Source organism: Armigeres subalbatus, chromosome 2, assembly GCF_024139115.2.
Source record: "Armigeres subalbatus isolate Guangzhou_Male chromosome 2, GZ_Asu_2, whole genome shotgun sequence".
Classification (NCBI taxonomy): Eukaryota; Metazoa; Arthropoda; class Insecta; order Diptera; family Culicidae; genus Armigeres; species Armigeres subalbatus.
The window spans coordinates 283,324,253-283,339,955 of record NC_085140.1 but is presented as its reverse complement, the minus strand read 5'-3'; the positions used below and the strand labels follow the sequence as shown (position 1 = coordinate 283,339,955).

The 15,703-nt window shown below is 40.0% G+C and overlaps 1 protein-coding gene across 2 annotated transcripts in view; it reads right to left on the bottom strand.

Moving 5' to 3' along the window:
* LOC134212331 (myosin-I heavy chain) overlaps window positions 1-15,703 on the bottom strand; it is a 376,227-nt gene that overhangs the window by 209,591 nt on the left and 150,933 nt on the right. For both annotated transcript variants that reach the window (XM_062690082.1, XM_062690083.1), the window contains one exon: window positions 13,863-13,981. The gene's annotated coding sequence lies outside the window, so the exon portion shown is untranslated. The remainder of the gene's footprint in view (window positions 1-13,862; window positions 13,982-15,703) is intronic.

Genomic DNA, 15,703 nt, shown 5'->3' with positions numbered 1-15,703 from the left:
GTGCAATATTGATATAGGAGATATTGTTTTAGTCAAGAACCTAATAAGGAAAAACAAACTAACCCCGACTTTCAGTACCCAAGAACATGAGGTTATCAAGAGAAGCGGAACAAGACTGGAGTTGAAAAATATAGCAACAGGAATCATAATAAATCGGCATGTAAATCATACCAAGAAGATAGTATGTAGAAATCCCTTGAACAATCAGGAATCTATTTATAAGGATAACTATGGTTCTGGTATCAAATCTTAAATCTATCCATACATTAAATAATAGTATATTAATATATAACATTTACAGATAATTCAAAAATTGAAGATGGATCATCAGCCAGCCATAAACGGGATAATGAGGAAGAGGAAATCATTCAAGATTCAAGAAACCAGCATATTTATCAGATTACCACTTGAACTAGTTAAATCAAAATAAATACTTATTTAAAAATTAAATTAAAACATGGGAAAGATTGTAGGATCATAGTAATCGATGCTTTTATAATTGTCTATAGGGCACTGCACGGAAAGATCTCTTTCTCTTTCGTTCTTCATAAATTTTGACGTTTACTGGCCTTGTTGTTTTTTAATTTTTTTGCAGCGAGAAAGAGACAAAGCAGTCCGTGCAGTGCCCTATAGGGCACTGCACGGACTGTTTTGTCTCTTTTTCGCTGCAAAGAAATCTGAAAACAACAAGGCCTGTAAACGTCAAATTTCATGAAGAACGAAAGAGAAAGAGATTCTTCCGTGCAGTGCCCTATTGTTATTCGTCAATAAATCATAATTAATCTGATCTCCAAGCAGAAAGGACGCGTTTCTACAGATAGTAGCTGAGATGGAGACAATGATTAAAGATCAGCAAAAGTTGCTCGAGGAATGGAGCACTCATGTGCTTGAGTTCGAGATTCAGGATGCTGTCGAAGCCTTGGGGCCTTCATGTTTTTCGATTATTTGATATAGGCGATTAATTCGCCAGCTGAGATCTCCAACTCCTCGAGAAGTTGTTGTGAGTCAGATGCATGTTGGTTGCATTCTCATTAACGGCTGCTTCGTGTGTACTGACGATGTTCTGTTCAAGATTGTGAAAGCTGACGTAGTGACGACCTATTTCGGCGATCTTCTCTGCAGGAGTCATCAAACTATCCTCAAATCCATTGTTGTCAAATGGGATCAAAGGCGGAATGGGCCGAGGTTTGGATTTTAAAATATTGATTACTTTCCAGAACGGCTTAGTACAGTCTTAGCAAGATGATTGTCGCCACAGTTGGCGCACTTGGGATCAGCCACCTTCATCTTGTCGTACTGATCCACTTGGCTGACTGCGCGGCAGTTTCGAATGCCGTGCCTGAAGTTGAAATAGTTCGTGCACTGCGTGACGTAGCGGATGTCCGATGGCCGATATCGCTCCCAGTCGACGAGGGTGTAATTTATGACGCCTACCAGCTTCATGTCCTTCCAGGTGCTGGAGTCGTGCTCCAGATAAATCAAGTAAAGCTGGTCGCGATATCTCCTCGCCTTGTTGTGACTAGCGGTATTATGCAGGGCCACTGGCTACAGGCCGCAACATTCAAGTATTGCTTGGAGATCCTCCTCCTTCATGTCGTGGAGTTCTCGCAGCAAAGCTTGGTCATGAGTGTAGTACTCATACTTGTGGAACTCGAGGAACTCCACGACGGATTTATCCCTTTTTTGTCGTCATTTCACGCCCTCGCTATAGAGCCGTAAAGTACACTTCAACTCCTTCGCGATCAGTTGATGAATTTTCGTGCGCTTATCCAGCGGATCGCCCTTCATAAAAACAGGCGGGAGCTTCTCTTTCCGCTCTGGCTGCTCCTACGTCATCTGCAATTGCTGCTTCCTCCTTTTTATAACCGTATTGCCGGTGTCGTTGTGTGCAACGACGAATAAACGATGCTCTGCAAAAGATGCTTGGAGGGGTTTTTGCGCGCCTCCAAGTACAGTACAAGTACAGCGAAAACGTAAACACGAGCGAACGAACGAAAAATAGCTTTACCAAAATGCACGAGCAAAAAGCACGTCCTTTTTCGCTGCTCTCACAGACTGGAATTGTCAATGACGCGTGCGCGCGACAATCCTACTTGCCAATATACAGTAACATATTACCATTTGACCCGCCCTGTAAGTGCGCGCGGATTTGGTTTACCTAACAGAGCAATCATACAAGTAGGGGAAGAGGCCCCAAAACGCCCCCCCGATGCAAAACGCCTTTTGTGGTTTCCCTCATATTGACCGTCATTAATATGTCCGTAACAAAACTAGATCTAAAATTATGTAGGATATGCGAAGAAAGTTTCAAAATAGTGCATGGGAAGGTTAGGCTATCTGCTGCTACGTCACCTTTGCGTACAACCCCATTGGGCTGTACCTTTGAATTTTTATTCTGTTACCTCTGTTGGCTACTAACATCAATACCAATTATGGGTTTTCAAATCCTCACCTGACCACCAAGGACTTACGTAATTAGCCTATAGCCCCTAATATATGAACACACCATAACTAATCTGTAGTTCAAATTATTTGGTAAAAAAATGTACAATCTTTTTATAACACTGGCTATAAATGGCCTGACTTAACAATCCGGTATTGCGCAATTTTTTTCAACCAATCTAGCACACCATGCTGCGAGAAAACTGGCCTTATCAAGAAGCATGACATTGTATATCTAGTTCTAGAAGTATACTAAGTACACGTATTTTTTTTATAAAATGTTAACATTGTTGATTATTATTGTTTAACAAATCATCGCTAATCATCGTTTGGTAACTCATTTGTAATTTGTATAATGGTTCGATCGAGTACAAGATTTTAATTACATAAAAGAAGGTGGAGTAAAACCGCAATTGCATTCAATACTGTGAAAATAAATCGAATTTTCAATATGAGTGCATTAGCTGCATTTGAACGTAAATGATAGAATTAAAAAACACGCTCCAAATACCTAACTGTACAACAACCAACTCCACTGACCCACTTCTAATTCACCAATTAACAACAACAAGCACCAGGGCATCTTCAAACTACTCACCAGAATAATTTGGACTTCATCCCAGCATGAAGTCGAAACATTTGCACCCTGCGTAGTTGGAAAGTGAATAAGGTGTTTCTTGCCACCGTCGCGTCATTCGCCTTGCCAATATTAGGCTGGTCAAATTTCGTTCAGCTAGAAACATTTCCGAATGCACAGTTTTGGATACGTTGGTAAAAAGCTACACTCTGAACATTCCACTTGGACCGCATTGGAATGCAAAGTGGTGATGGCATTTGGTTAGTGACACTATTCCATTATTATATTCTTCTTCATATAATTATCGTCCCTCCAATCATGCATTCCCATTCAGTTGAATTCTATCATGCGGGCTAAATAATATTATTTTTATTTTATGTTAACCGAGTTCCACCAAATTGATTTGTGATACAATAGCCTACTCTTAATGTACGAAAACGTCAAATTTCAACCCGTTTCGATACTAAACTGTAAGCTTCAATACGCTGATCGACGTGATCCTAACTCATGGTACCCACTTTTTCACGAACCAGTCTAGTCAACGAAATTTCTCAATTACATGCTAAACACTTTCTTTTTATTTATTTGTAAATTAACACCTTGTCCCATATAGAAGTGCGGTGTAATTTGGTAAATGTATAAATACCATCTGGAATGATCGTGAACGACATACCCATACATACTATAGGAGTTTTCGACATTCCGTTCTCTAATCATAGCATTTACGTTACATTGATTTCTGACTGACTCGTCAGCTTCTATTGAAGCGAAAATAATTGACGTGCATTTGGACATGGTCGATGCTGTTATTGTTTACACATTAATGATGGGCTTAGTCCCTAATACAACCGATTGGTCAACGTGTGTAATTACGGTTGACCTGGCAGTAAATTTGTGGCACCAATCATATTTATGCTCAGATCAACTCTATTGTACAGAGTTTAACCCCTGAATGAAAGAATAAAATTCAAAATGCTGCCATTTCGTAATTTTTGTCATATCGTTTTTATCAGCATTCCACGATGGGCCACGCCGGGAAATTAGGATGAAAAAATTATTTCACCTTGGAGATAATATTTTAGGAACAAAGTGTCTTCAGCAAAGTCAATGCTTAATATTTGTGCATTATTTTGAAGTTTGTTGCAATAGGTCGGGCAGCAGGGACTATGTCCAAGGGCTTGACGATCCCTCCCCAGGCCATCTGCGAGTTGTGGGGCTTGCCTAGAATGTGGTGGGGCTTGACAGTGGGCCCTGTTAAACCTCTATAAAAAGCTGCATGAATCCGCAAGTAGGCCCCGCCAAAGCGACCGTGTGCCGCTCAAAGCGCACAAGCCCAAGTCCTGGTGTTAGGTGGGACGCTAAACAGCCCTGACACGACGGCCCTCCGACGAGACAGGAGGTTTGCGCAGGCCCAATAAGCCACCTGGAAAACCAAACATTACGAACAATACAAACGATAATGCGACTCGATATAATCGGCAAAGACCTAAGCGACGAATAAAGGATCACGATTGGAAGCTTGGAACATGGAACTGCAAATCCCTAGGTTTCGCAGGTTGCGACAGAATAATCTACGATGAATTACATCCCCGCAACTTCGACGTCGTGGCGCTGCAGGAGATTTGCTGGGCAGGACAGAAAGTGTGGAAAAGCGGGCATTGAGCGGCTACCTTCTACCAAAGCTGTAGCACCACCAACGAGCTGGGAACCGGCTTCATAGTGCTGGGTAAGATGCGCCAACGCGTGATTGGGTGGCAGCCAATCAACGCAAGGATATGCAAGCTGAGGATAAAAGGACGTTTCTTCAACTATAGCATCATCAACGTGCACTGCCACACGAAGGGAGACCAGACGCCGAGATGCCCACTGCGGGACGTCAAAATCGTCATCGGTGACATGAACGCACAGGTAGGAAGGGAGGAAATGTATAGACCGGTCATCGGACCGGATAGTCTGCACACCGTATCGAATGACAACGGCCAACGATGCATAAACTTCGCAACCTCCCGCGGAATGGTAGTCCGAAGCACCTTCTTTCCCCGCAAGAATATCCACAAGGCCACATGGATATCACCTAACCAAGAAACGGAAAACCAAATCGACCACGTTCTAATCGACGGTAAATTCTTCTCCGACATCATGAACGTCCGCACTTACCGCAGTGCGAATATTGAATCCGACCACTACCTCGTTGCAGTATGCCTGCGCTCAAAATTCTCGACGGTGTACAACACGCGTCGAAGTCGGACGCCGCGGCTTAACATTGGGTGGCTACAAGGCGGTAGACTAGCCCAAGAATACGTGCAGCAGCTCCGGAGACGAGCCAGCCTCGGGCTGAAAGTCTCCTTAATAAAGACAAAAAAAAAAAAAACGTGCAGCAGCTGGAAGTGACACTCCCAACGAAAGAGCAGCTAGGCGCAGAGTCTCTTGAAGATGGCTGGAGAGATATTCGATCCGCAATTGGTAGCACCGCAACCGCTGCACTTGGCACGGTGCCCCGGATCAGAGAAACGACTGGTATGACGGCGAATGTGAGCAGTTAGTAGAAGAGAAGAATGCAGCATAGGCGAGGTTGCTGCAACACCGCACGAGGGCCAACGAGGCACGATATAAACAGGCGCGGAACAGACAAAATTTGATTTTTCGGAGGAAAAAGCGTCAGCAGGAAGATCGAGACCGTGAAGAGACCAATTGCAAGGGAGTTCGTGGGGCAGTACCAGGCGGGTTTTATGGGCGAACGCTCCCCCACGGACCAGGTGTTCGCCGTTAGCCAAGTACTGCAGAAATGCCGCGAATACAACGTTCCTAGACATAATCTATTCATCGACTTCAAAGCCGCATATGATACAATCGATCGGGACCAGCTATGGCAGCTAATTCACGAACACGGATTTCCGGATAAACTGACACGGTTGATCAAAGCGATGAGTGTTAAATTAAGTCCGTCCAGCTGTTTGGTTTCACTGACGACATAGATATTATGGCACGTTACTTTGAGAAGATGGAGGAAGCCTACATCAGACTGAAGAGGGAAGCCAAGCGGATCGGACTAGTCATCAACACGTCGAAGACGAAGTACATGATAGGAAGAGGTTCAAGAGAAGACAATGTGAGCCACCCACCGCGAGTTGGGATCGGTGGTGACGAAATCGAGGTGGTAGAAGAATTTGTGTACTTGAGCTCACTGGTGACTGCCGAAAATGATACCAGTAGAGAAATTCGGAGACGCATAGTGGCTGGAAATCGTACATACGTTGGACTCCGCAAGACGCTCCGATCGAATAGAGTTCGTCGCCGTACCATACTGACAATCTATAAAACGCCCATTAGACCGGTAGTCCTCTACGGACACGAGACCTGGACGATGCTCGTGGAGGACCAACGCGCACTTGGATTTTTCGAAAGGAAAGTGCTGCGTACCATCTATGGTGGGGTGCAAATGGCGGACGGTACGTGGAGGAGGCGAATGAACCACGAGTTGCATCAGCTGTTGGGAGAACCATCCATCGTTCACACCGCGAAAGTCGGAAGACTGCGGTGGGCCGGGCAAGTAGCCAGAATGTCGGACAGTAACCCGGTGAAAATGGTTCTCGACAACGATCCGACGGGCACAAGAAGGCGAGGTGCACAGCGGGCAAGGTGGATCGATCAGGTGGAAGATGACTTGCGGACCCTCCGTTGACTGCGTGGTTGGCGACGTGTAGCCATGGACCGAGCCGAATGGAGAAGACTCTTATATACCGCACAGGCCACTTCGGCCTTAGTCTGAATAAGTGAAATGAATGCAATAGGGTAGCCTCACTACATTTTGAGATAAAAATTTTAACTTGTTTATTTCTATTTTTAGCATGCATGGTACGATGTTCTAGAAAGTTGTTCCTTGTTTAATTTTGAGGCGCTTTGCCGAAGAAACCATCGTTGTACGTCATATGTATCATTTGTTATGATTATTTCAAATAAAAAATCAATATGTTGATTGTAACTTTTTAGTTTTATTTTTCATTGAAGTGTCTCTTCTACAAAGTTTTAGAGCATAAAAAATCCTCGTTTAGGTTACTTAACCAAGTGAATGCATTGGTGAATTGCAGAGATACAACGTCATCGAAGATGCGTCGAGTAGTAATAAAGGCACTATAACTCGTCGCTACTGTGGCATTTCGCGCTTCGACAATGACTATCGTCAGCCATGTCTGCCAGTGCAATCCTGGCTATTCAGAACATCTTCGGGGTAGGTACTGCGAGTGCCGGGTAACGTGACAGCGGAACTTTTGGCTGAGGGTGGTCACCAAACGGAGGCGCTTTACCGCATCGCACAATGGGAAAAAAATCAGAACGCGAATACATTAAAGTTCTCGGTTCAGTGCAGGTGGATTGCGTTGAAATTTTAACACAAATCGCATTAATTTCTGGAGAATCGTGCAAAGGTTGTTCAGTCCACTGTATGAAGCTACAAGACCTCGTTTTATTATTTTTTGTCAGAATTATATATAATAAACAAAGCATATTTAACCTAAAATTTTACCGAAAATCGTGTTATGTGAGCTCTGTTTACTACACAATGTTAGAAATTGAGATCTTGCTGATTTTACCCAACTTATCATATTCCTCAAATTGTTTGCTAATAATCTCAGCTGCGAACAGCACATAATAAATTACACATTTTTAGTCTGATCTAGAATTTTCCTGAGAATCGAGTGGAGTTAATTTTGTCCGCTGCAGGACTCAAAAACTAAAATATTGTTCATTTTACTCCACGTTTTATTATTATTTAATTATTACCCAAAAGGCCAAGATCTTCCAGAAGGCATAACAAAAAAGTGGCATTGAGGTAATACGAGGTCTTGCAGCTTTTTTACCATTGTGCATCGGTCCGCTTGACTTACGTGAAAATCCAGATGGAAAGAATCGTCAATCAGGCTTTGACGAACTAGTGGAGGGCGTCTGGCGCTGCATAACTACGGAAGGAAGTCAGAACCGTCCCAAGCAACACACTTGTCATAGACGGGTTATACTAAAACAGTTACGAAAACATTGTATTCGGAGAGCCTTTTGTTAGATCCCTTTCGTCACAGGGAAAAAATTGACCTTTCCCATCAAAACAATTTATTCGCTCAATCGATTCTTTGGCTTACTTAAAGTCAACTTTCCCAAAGAACCCATATTTTTTGACGCCTCTAAGTATTTTTAAAATTTGAAACAAAAATCGAAAAAATGCTGTTTTTTGGATTGGCCCGATTTTGAACGAACATCGGGTGAATTTTTCAGGCCAGTTCTCACGTGCGGCACTTTTACGGTTTTTGTTTTCGATTTTTGAAATAATTGGAAGCTTCAAAAATATGGGTTCTTTGGGAAAGTTGACCTTAAATAAGTCAAAGAATTAACTAAGACAATAAAACGAGATACTGCTTTAGACGGGAAAGGTCAATTCAATCTCTATCTGGTAAAAGGGCGAATGTCGCAAGAGAGGATTCTCTTCGTCGACTTCCCCTCTTTTAAATAAAAGTGACAAGCAGAGGATTTCATCGCGGTTTATCACCTCATAATGCAAGTTTTCATTGTTTTCTTTCGTTCTGAGGGGAAAAACCGCAACGAAATCATCTGCTAATTTAAAAGAGGGGAAGTCGGCGAAGAGAATTCTCTCTTGCGACATTCGCCCTTATTCCAGATAGAGCCTGAATTGTGTAGGTTCTCATCTCGTTACTGGGCAAAGAAGGTAAATAAATTAGAGCCGGTTTTAACGTGGGGGATAACTTCCACGTAACGGAGAAGAGCCAGCCTCGGGCTGAAGGTCTCCTTAATGAAGACAATAAAAAAACTTCCACGGAAATCCCAAAATCCACGCAAAAAAACAACATTCTTCGAATATCGATTTTTTATAGCTTTCACGTGTTTCCCGACCTTTTTGGGGTCTTCTTCTAAGCATTTTAAGCGGATTGTAACCAACGTAACCAACTTTAAACGGCTTAGGAATAAAGTTAATACTTTGGTTAGACAGGCTAAAACGAATTTCGACAGACAGAAGATAAATGTGAAACTACCTAGTAAACAATTATGGAATAACATTAAAAAACTAGGAATCTCTAAGGGCTCAGGATCTTTTGATCAGAATGAGTGTAGTGCAGATGAAATCAACGAATATTTTACCTCAAATTTCACAAATGATACTTTACCAATCCCGAGTTCATTTCCTATGTACGGTTCGAATAGTTTTAAATTCAACGAAGTCGACGAACACGATATAATCAACAGTATTTTTCTATTAAAGCTAATGCAATTGGTCTTGATAGTATGCCTAGACGGTTTATTAAAATCCTACTACCTTTGGCTCTGCCTATCTATAAGTATTTATTAGATACTATAATAAATACATCGATTTTCCCACGTGCATGGCAAACCTCTACACTAATTCCGCTTAACCAAAAGAGTAATGGTTCTTCTGTTTCTAATTTGCGTCCAATCAGTATTCTTTGTTCCCTATCCAAAGTATTTGAAAAACTTATTAAAAATCAAATTTCGAAGTATATTGAAGAATATGATCTTCTACATCCACTACAGTCTGGGTTCCGTAGTAAGCACAGTACCAAAACAGCCTTGATGAAAGTCCACGATGATATACATAGCTCAAGTAATCGATAAAAAAGGACTAGCCATATTGCTTCTGATCGATTTTGCAAAAGCTTTCGATCGTGTTTCACATTCGAGGTTAACAAGGAAGTTATCATATAAATTCAATTTTTCGAATGATGCTGCTAAATTAATTAAGTCATACCTAAGTGGAAGACAACAAGCTGTCTTCTACAATGGTGTCTTGTCTGCATTTGCCTCTATCGAATCTGGTGTACCACAAGGCTCTGTACTTGGTCCCTTATTATTTTCTCTTTTCATAAATGATTTACCTGCAACTCTGGATTATTGTTCCATTCATATGTTCGCTGACGATGTCCAAATTTATTTGTGTGCTCATGGAGCTATTGACATGAACGAACTCGCCAGAAGAATAAACCATGATCTGAACAATATTTTATGTTGGTCGAATCACAATATGTTGGTTATTAACTCATCAAAAACGAAAGCCATGTTGATATGTAAACTAAAAAATCCACCACACCTACCCACTTTGTTCCTTGATAGACAAAGAGTTCAATTCTTCAATAAAATTGAAAACCTAGGAGTTACATTTACCTCAAATCTATCGTGGGATGTCTTTATCAATTCCCAATGTGGTAAAATATATGGTACATTGAAAAAATTGAATATTGTTACCAGGCATCTGGAAACGTCAATGAAAATTAAGCTTTTCCAATCATTATTACTGCCTCATTTTCTATATGGTGATTTCATATATACTAATGCATCAGCTTATTCACTTGATAGACTTAGAATCGCCTTGAACGCCTGCATCAGATACATTTTCAATCTTGATAGATTCTCTCATGTCTCACATTTACATGAATCTTTATTAGGATGCCATTTTTCAAAATTTCTTATTTCCAGAAACTGCATTATTTTATATAGGCTTATTAAAACTAAAACACCTCACTATCTTTACGGTAAACTTCAGTTCTTGAGAAATACGCGTACTATGAGTATAATAATACCACAGCATTTATCTTCATACTACAACCAGTCATTCTTTGTGAGAGGCATTAACAATTGGAATCGTTTATCCCGATGCTCAAATCATCCACTTGTATTTCCGGCTTTAAAGGGTCTTCTCAATGAACTCGAACGCTTGCGATGAATTAGTCAAAGGAATCAATTGAAATGAATAAGGTAGTTAATCAGTAATTTTCAGAAACTTTATTACAATATTATCCTATTGCCCTCCACAGTGTAACATGAATAGAAGGTTTAACCTTAAGTTACGCGAATACTCAATAAATGAAATGAAATGAAATGAACGTAGTAGCTACCAGGCGAGCATTAAGTAGAATACGCATCGGATCGTGTGATCGCTTGCTAGGTATCAGGCGAAACCTATTGAATACAAACATCGAATTGATTTAAAATGTCTTTGTTTACAAGCTTTATAAAAATCGACGAAAATTGATTGACCTGTTGTTGTAAACACGGATTTCAACGATCGTTGCTTAGAGATGAAAAAACTTCGGAAGAAAATTAGCCATCAAATGTTCGTACAGTGAACTCGATGTTCTGTAATTCGATATTTTCCCTACTCGATGATATTCGAAATACCTAGGTGTCAGGTCAATTGGCCGAACGCCATTTGGCCGAATGCTGTTTAAATGAACAGGTCGTTTGGCCGAATGCCGTTGTTAGTAAAAAAAGTCTTCAGATTGCGAGTAGTGAGAATTGCGAAGTGAGAAGTTAGAAATGAGACGTAAGGAAAAAAATACATCAGAAGTCAAAAGTGACAATTGAAGACTGAGAAATAAAGAATGTGATGTTAGAAGTAAGAATTAAGAGGTGAGAATCGCGAAGTGAAAAAATAGATGTGAGAAGTAAGAACTGTGAAGTGAGAACTACTAAATTCTTATTTCTAATTTCTCACTTTGTACTTCTCGCTGCTCTATTCTCATTCCTTATTTCTCACTTATCTATTCTCACTCAACACTTATCACTTTTCACTTCACATTTCTTAATTTCAACTTCTCACAGTTTACTTTTTGCTTTTTGCTCTTTGATTCACTATCTCCTTCTCACGCATTGCTCTTTATGTGAAGTGAGAAATTTCTCATTCATCGCCATTCTCACTACCCACTTCTCATTTTTCAACTATTTGGCCAAACGGTATTCGACCAAACGATCCGTTGGTGCAAAAGCCTTTAAAGATAAACAAAAATCGAGCCAATTGAATGAATTTTTTTCCCATTTCATCACTTTTCGTCTCACTCTTCGTTGAACAATTTAAAAAATTGTAAACCTGCAACGGGATTCTAAAATAGAACATTAACAATAGTAACAAAGTGATGTGCGTACTCTAGCCACCCACCATGCTATTTTTCTGCATGTAGGCACTTGGTTATCTATTCCCCCTGGTGTTCCCGAATCCATGAATTAAATCACGGTGTATTTTTGCTGGTTCACGAATTCGGGAATGCTTTTTTTTTGCGTGTGAGCATACTGTGCTCCTGAAAACGTGTGAGCAATACGAGCCCTGATCTAATGTAATTTTCAATCAAGTTTCAGCTTTTAAGTTGAAGCCCCATTCTGTTGAACTTAAAAAATAAAACTTAATGTAAACGCCATCTCAAAATCGGTTACGACGAAATAAAAGTGACCATATACCTATTTACCAAAAAGAGTAATACATAATACATAACGTCAAACATCACGAATACCGGATAGATGTACAGAATATCATATGCAATGAGTACCCTCATCATCTCTGATCAGTGTAAAATGTTCAATGTTTTCTTTTGGCTATACACACTCCTCAGCAAACATCTTCACTGATCTTCAACGACGTGCGCAGTCGGTGGCATTCTTCCAAGCCCCACTCGCTGCTTCTCAATCCCAATGGCTGTGCTTTCATAGGATACGAAGCAGCAGCACAGACCGATTGAAGCGGACGTGTGTTTGGTATTTTATTCCCGCAGGCGGCTACTCATCGAAGAGCCATTATATCGAAATGATAACGTTTTAATCGTCGTAAATTATGTAAATTTGAGCCGATATGAATAATAATTTGAATAAATATTTTCCTCCGTGGTGATACGAGAAGCGAAATAAATTGGACGGCGGATTGCTTTCAAGTTCGAGGATGATGCTTATTAGAAATATATGAACATAACACCTGCTAATGCTGATCTTCGGGTAAGCTTGGACACAAAATTATGAAATGAGGTAGGTTATTGTGGAGAAAGGCGTGAAGGCGTGCCCTTTTTTGCAACGGGAGAATAGTTAGTTGAAATGGCGGAACCTTATGAATAAAAATGAAAAAATCCAAAATCCATTTAGCCGTTTTATATTATTTTCTTATCATCTGGCCAAAGACTGCATTCCCACACTAAAATACACAGCAAAAAAGTAGTAAAAATCGAACGAGCTGTAAACAAGAATAGTCTTAAAACAAAATAATTTGATGTACATTTCAATCATCATTTGAAATTAAACCAATAATAATTCTAATTTCCAATTTCAACAATAGTAGTTTGTGTAACTCACACGCTATTTGTGGCAATGACGGAAAATGGGCTCAAATATGATAAATCTGGAAATAGAAAGGGTTCAATCTGATTTACATCACATGATCATTCTTGCCAAAAAATCAAGTTGCTGCATAAAACAAACAGATTCTATGTTATCGTACTACCATGCATGACCACAAACTATGAAGCGATTGATAAACCTCCCTTTGGAGAATATTGATGTTATGTTCATCAAACTACTTCATTTATAACAACACATAAAGAATATACTATTTGAACACTCACTCAAGCTAATTAGGAAAATGTGAACATGTAACTAATTTCCTAATGTTGGTTTTCCATTATAGCACAAATGAGTGTTATAATGAATTTTATGCAACCCATTTGAGTTACATAATGGTCATTAAAGCACCCATTTCATTGGTTTGGAAAAGTAGGCGTTCATTACCATGCTCCATAGGGCAATATTTTGTAAATTTACGTTTATTTAGATGTACATATTTATAAATATGTACATCTAAGTGAATGAAAAATTTACAAAATATTGCTTACTGTGTTGCAAACACCGAAGATGAAGAAGAATCATTAGAAATTGTTTGAATCGGGATCAAACGTATCGACCCTTATTTCCCCTATCGGCAGAAAAAAGCTAAACGTTTGATGATGAACTTTATGGACACTGAACGGTTGATCCCCAAGTCGTAAATCAACGCCAAAATCACACGTCTTACCTTTTTACGACGCGACTGATGATGCTATTAATACACACTAAACCTAACTGTGATGTGCTGCTTTAGTCCGAAGAGCTAGTTTTCCATGAATGTCTAATCATCTGCTACGCTGGTGGTATCTGAGAAAATGGAGAAAGAAATATTTTTGTCAGTGTTAATAGGTAGATGCAAATGATATTGAATAGTAATCGTCTTATGGAATCATGGCCGTGTGTTGGCGACAAAACATCTTCTATTCGAATGCACTAAGTTACTTCCCCTCTGCTGTGCTCATCCAACATGCTCAATCTATCATGTAAAACAAATCTTGACTTCAAAGCCGCTCAGTACCTGAAGGCAAATAGAAAATTATGAAACCAATCCGAGCTACTTCTTGCTGCATCCATGGGATGTCAAATAGACTCGTGCAGTGCAATTCATTCTGTTGTCTTTATGGTACACAAAGTATCAATTCTGAGACACGAAAACCCTTCGTCTGCTCGCATGGGTCGGTCCAACCAGCTCGAACGTTTATATCTCGACAGGGATCTTGATCACATCAGAAGAACTGGATGACCACCGCGCATACCTTGGGTGATCGGACGCGGCAATCTTCGTTTAATTTCCATGAAATCTCGATTCGGGTGATAATTTATAACGATTAACGTCTTGTGAGCAATTTGTGCGAACCAAAACAGATCTAGAATCAGCGCTTTGGGAGTTTTGTGAGTTACCAATCGTTTTGGGCCATGGACATTATAGTCGTTGGCTTAAATTTGAAGTAGAGCGAAGTCGGGCGAACATGAATATTGGAACTGAATGAAAACGGTGATAATCCCAAATAATATGTCTTTTTAAACGGTATATGTATTGAGAAAAAATATCTTCAAATCTAAAACCTAGTGATGGTAGTTTAGTTCTTTAAAGTTTAGTTTTTTTTATTTATGCCAACTTAAAATTTTATTAAATCTGGAGATCATAATAAACCGTAAGCAAATTTCGTAAAAAGCAACCGTCTCATCTTCTAGGCTTTCTGCAGGCTTTTGCTTATGACAATTATGCTGACTGACTTCATTGTTATAGATGAACTTTAGGATTTATTACGAGTTTTTGATATCATCCAAATGCACACATTTGTATATTTTGAGGCAAGCGAATTGATACTCAATCAACACCAGTCGCTTTGATAGTGCCCACTTGCGGATACTTGCAGCTTTTTGCCTTTCTCGTACAACTAAGTTGTACCGAAAGGCTATCATTTCACTCCGAAAACGAACTTTTTATGGTAGCCTCTGAGACCCATAGTATTATATACCAATCGACTCAGCTCGACGAGCTGAGCACATGTCTGTCTGTCCGTGTGTATGTATGTGTATATGTGTGTGTGTATGTATGTGCACAAAAGCTATAAAAAACATTAGACAACTTTTCGTATAGTAATCCTTAACAGATTTTCTCGCAACAAGTTTCATTTGACAGGGGACAAAGCCTTGTTGATCACTATTGATTATAACGATCGGTCATTGCGTTTAAAAGTTATGAAGAAAATGGTACATCAAACTATAGAAGCGCCATATAAGGTTGGTGTCTTAACTAAATGCGAGAAAGGCACCACCAACGTTAGGTGGATTAATCTGGGTTTATAGAAGTGCAACACAGTCCACTGTCAAACCCCAGCACATCCTAGACAGACCCCACAGGAGGGTACCTCTCACTCTAGCTGATGTCAGAAAGACAACAGTGCCCAGTAGAGTGATTCAAATTTTGACTTGTTTGCCCCCCGATGCTTAAACGATTACATTTGACATTTTAATAATCTTCCAAAATTTTTTAGTAATTTCGGATGTAATTTGACTGTGCAC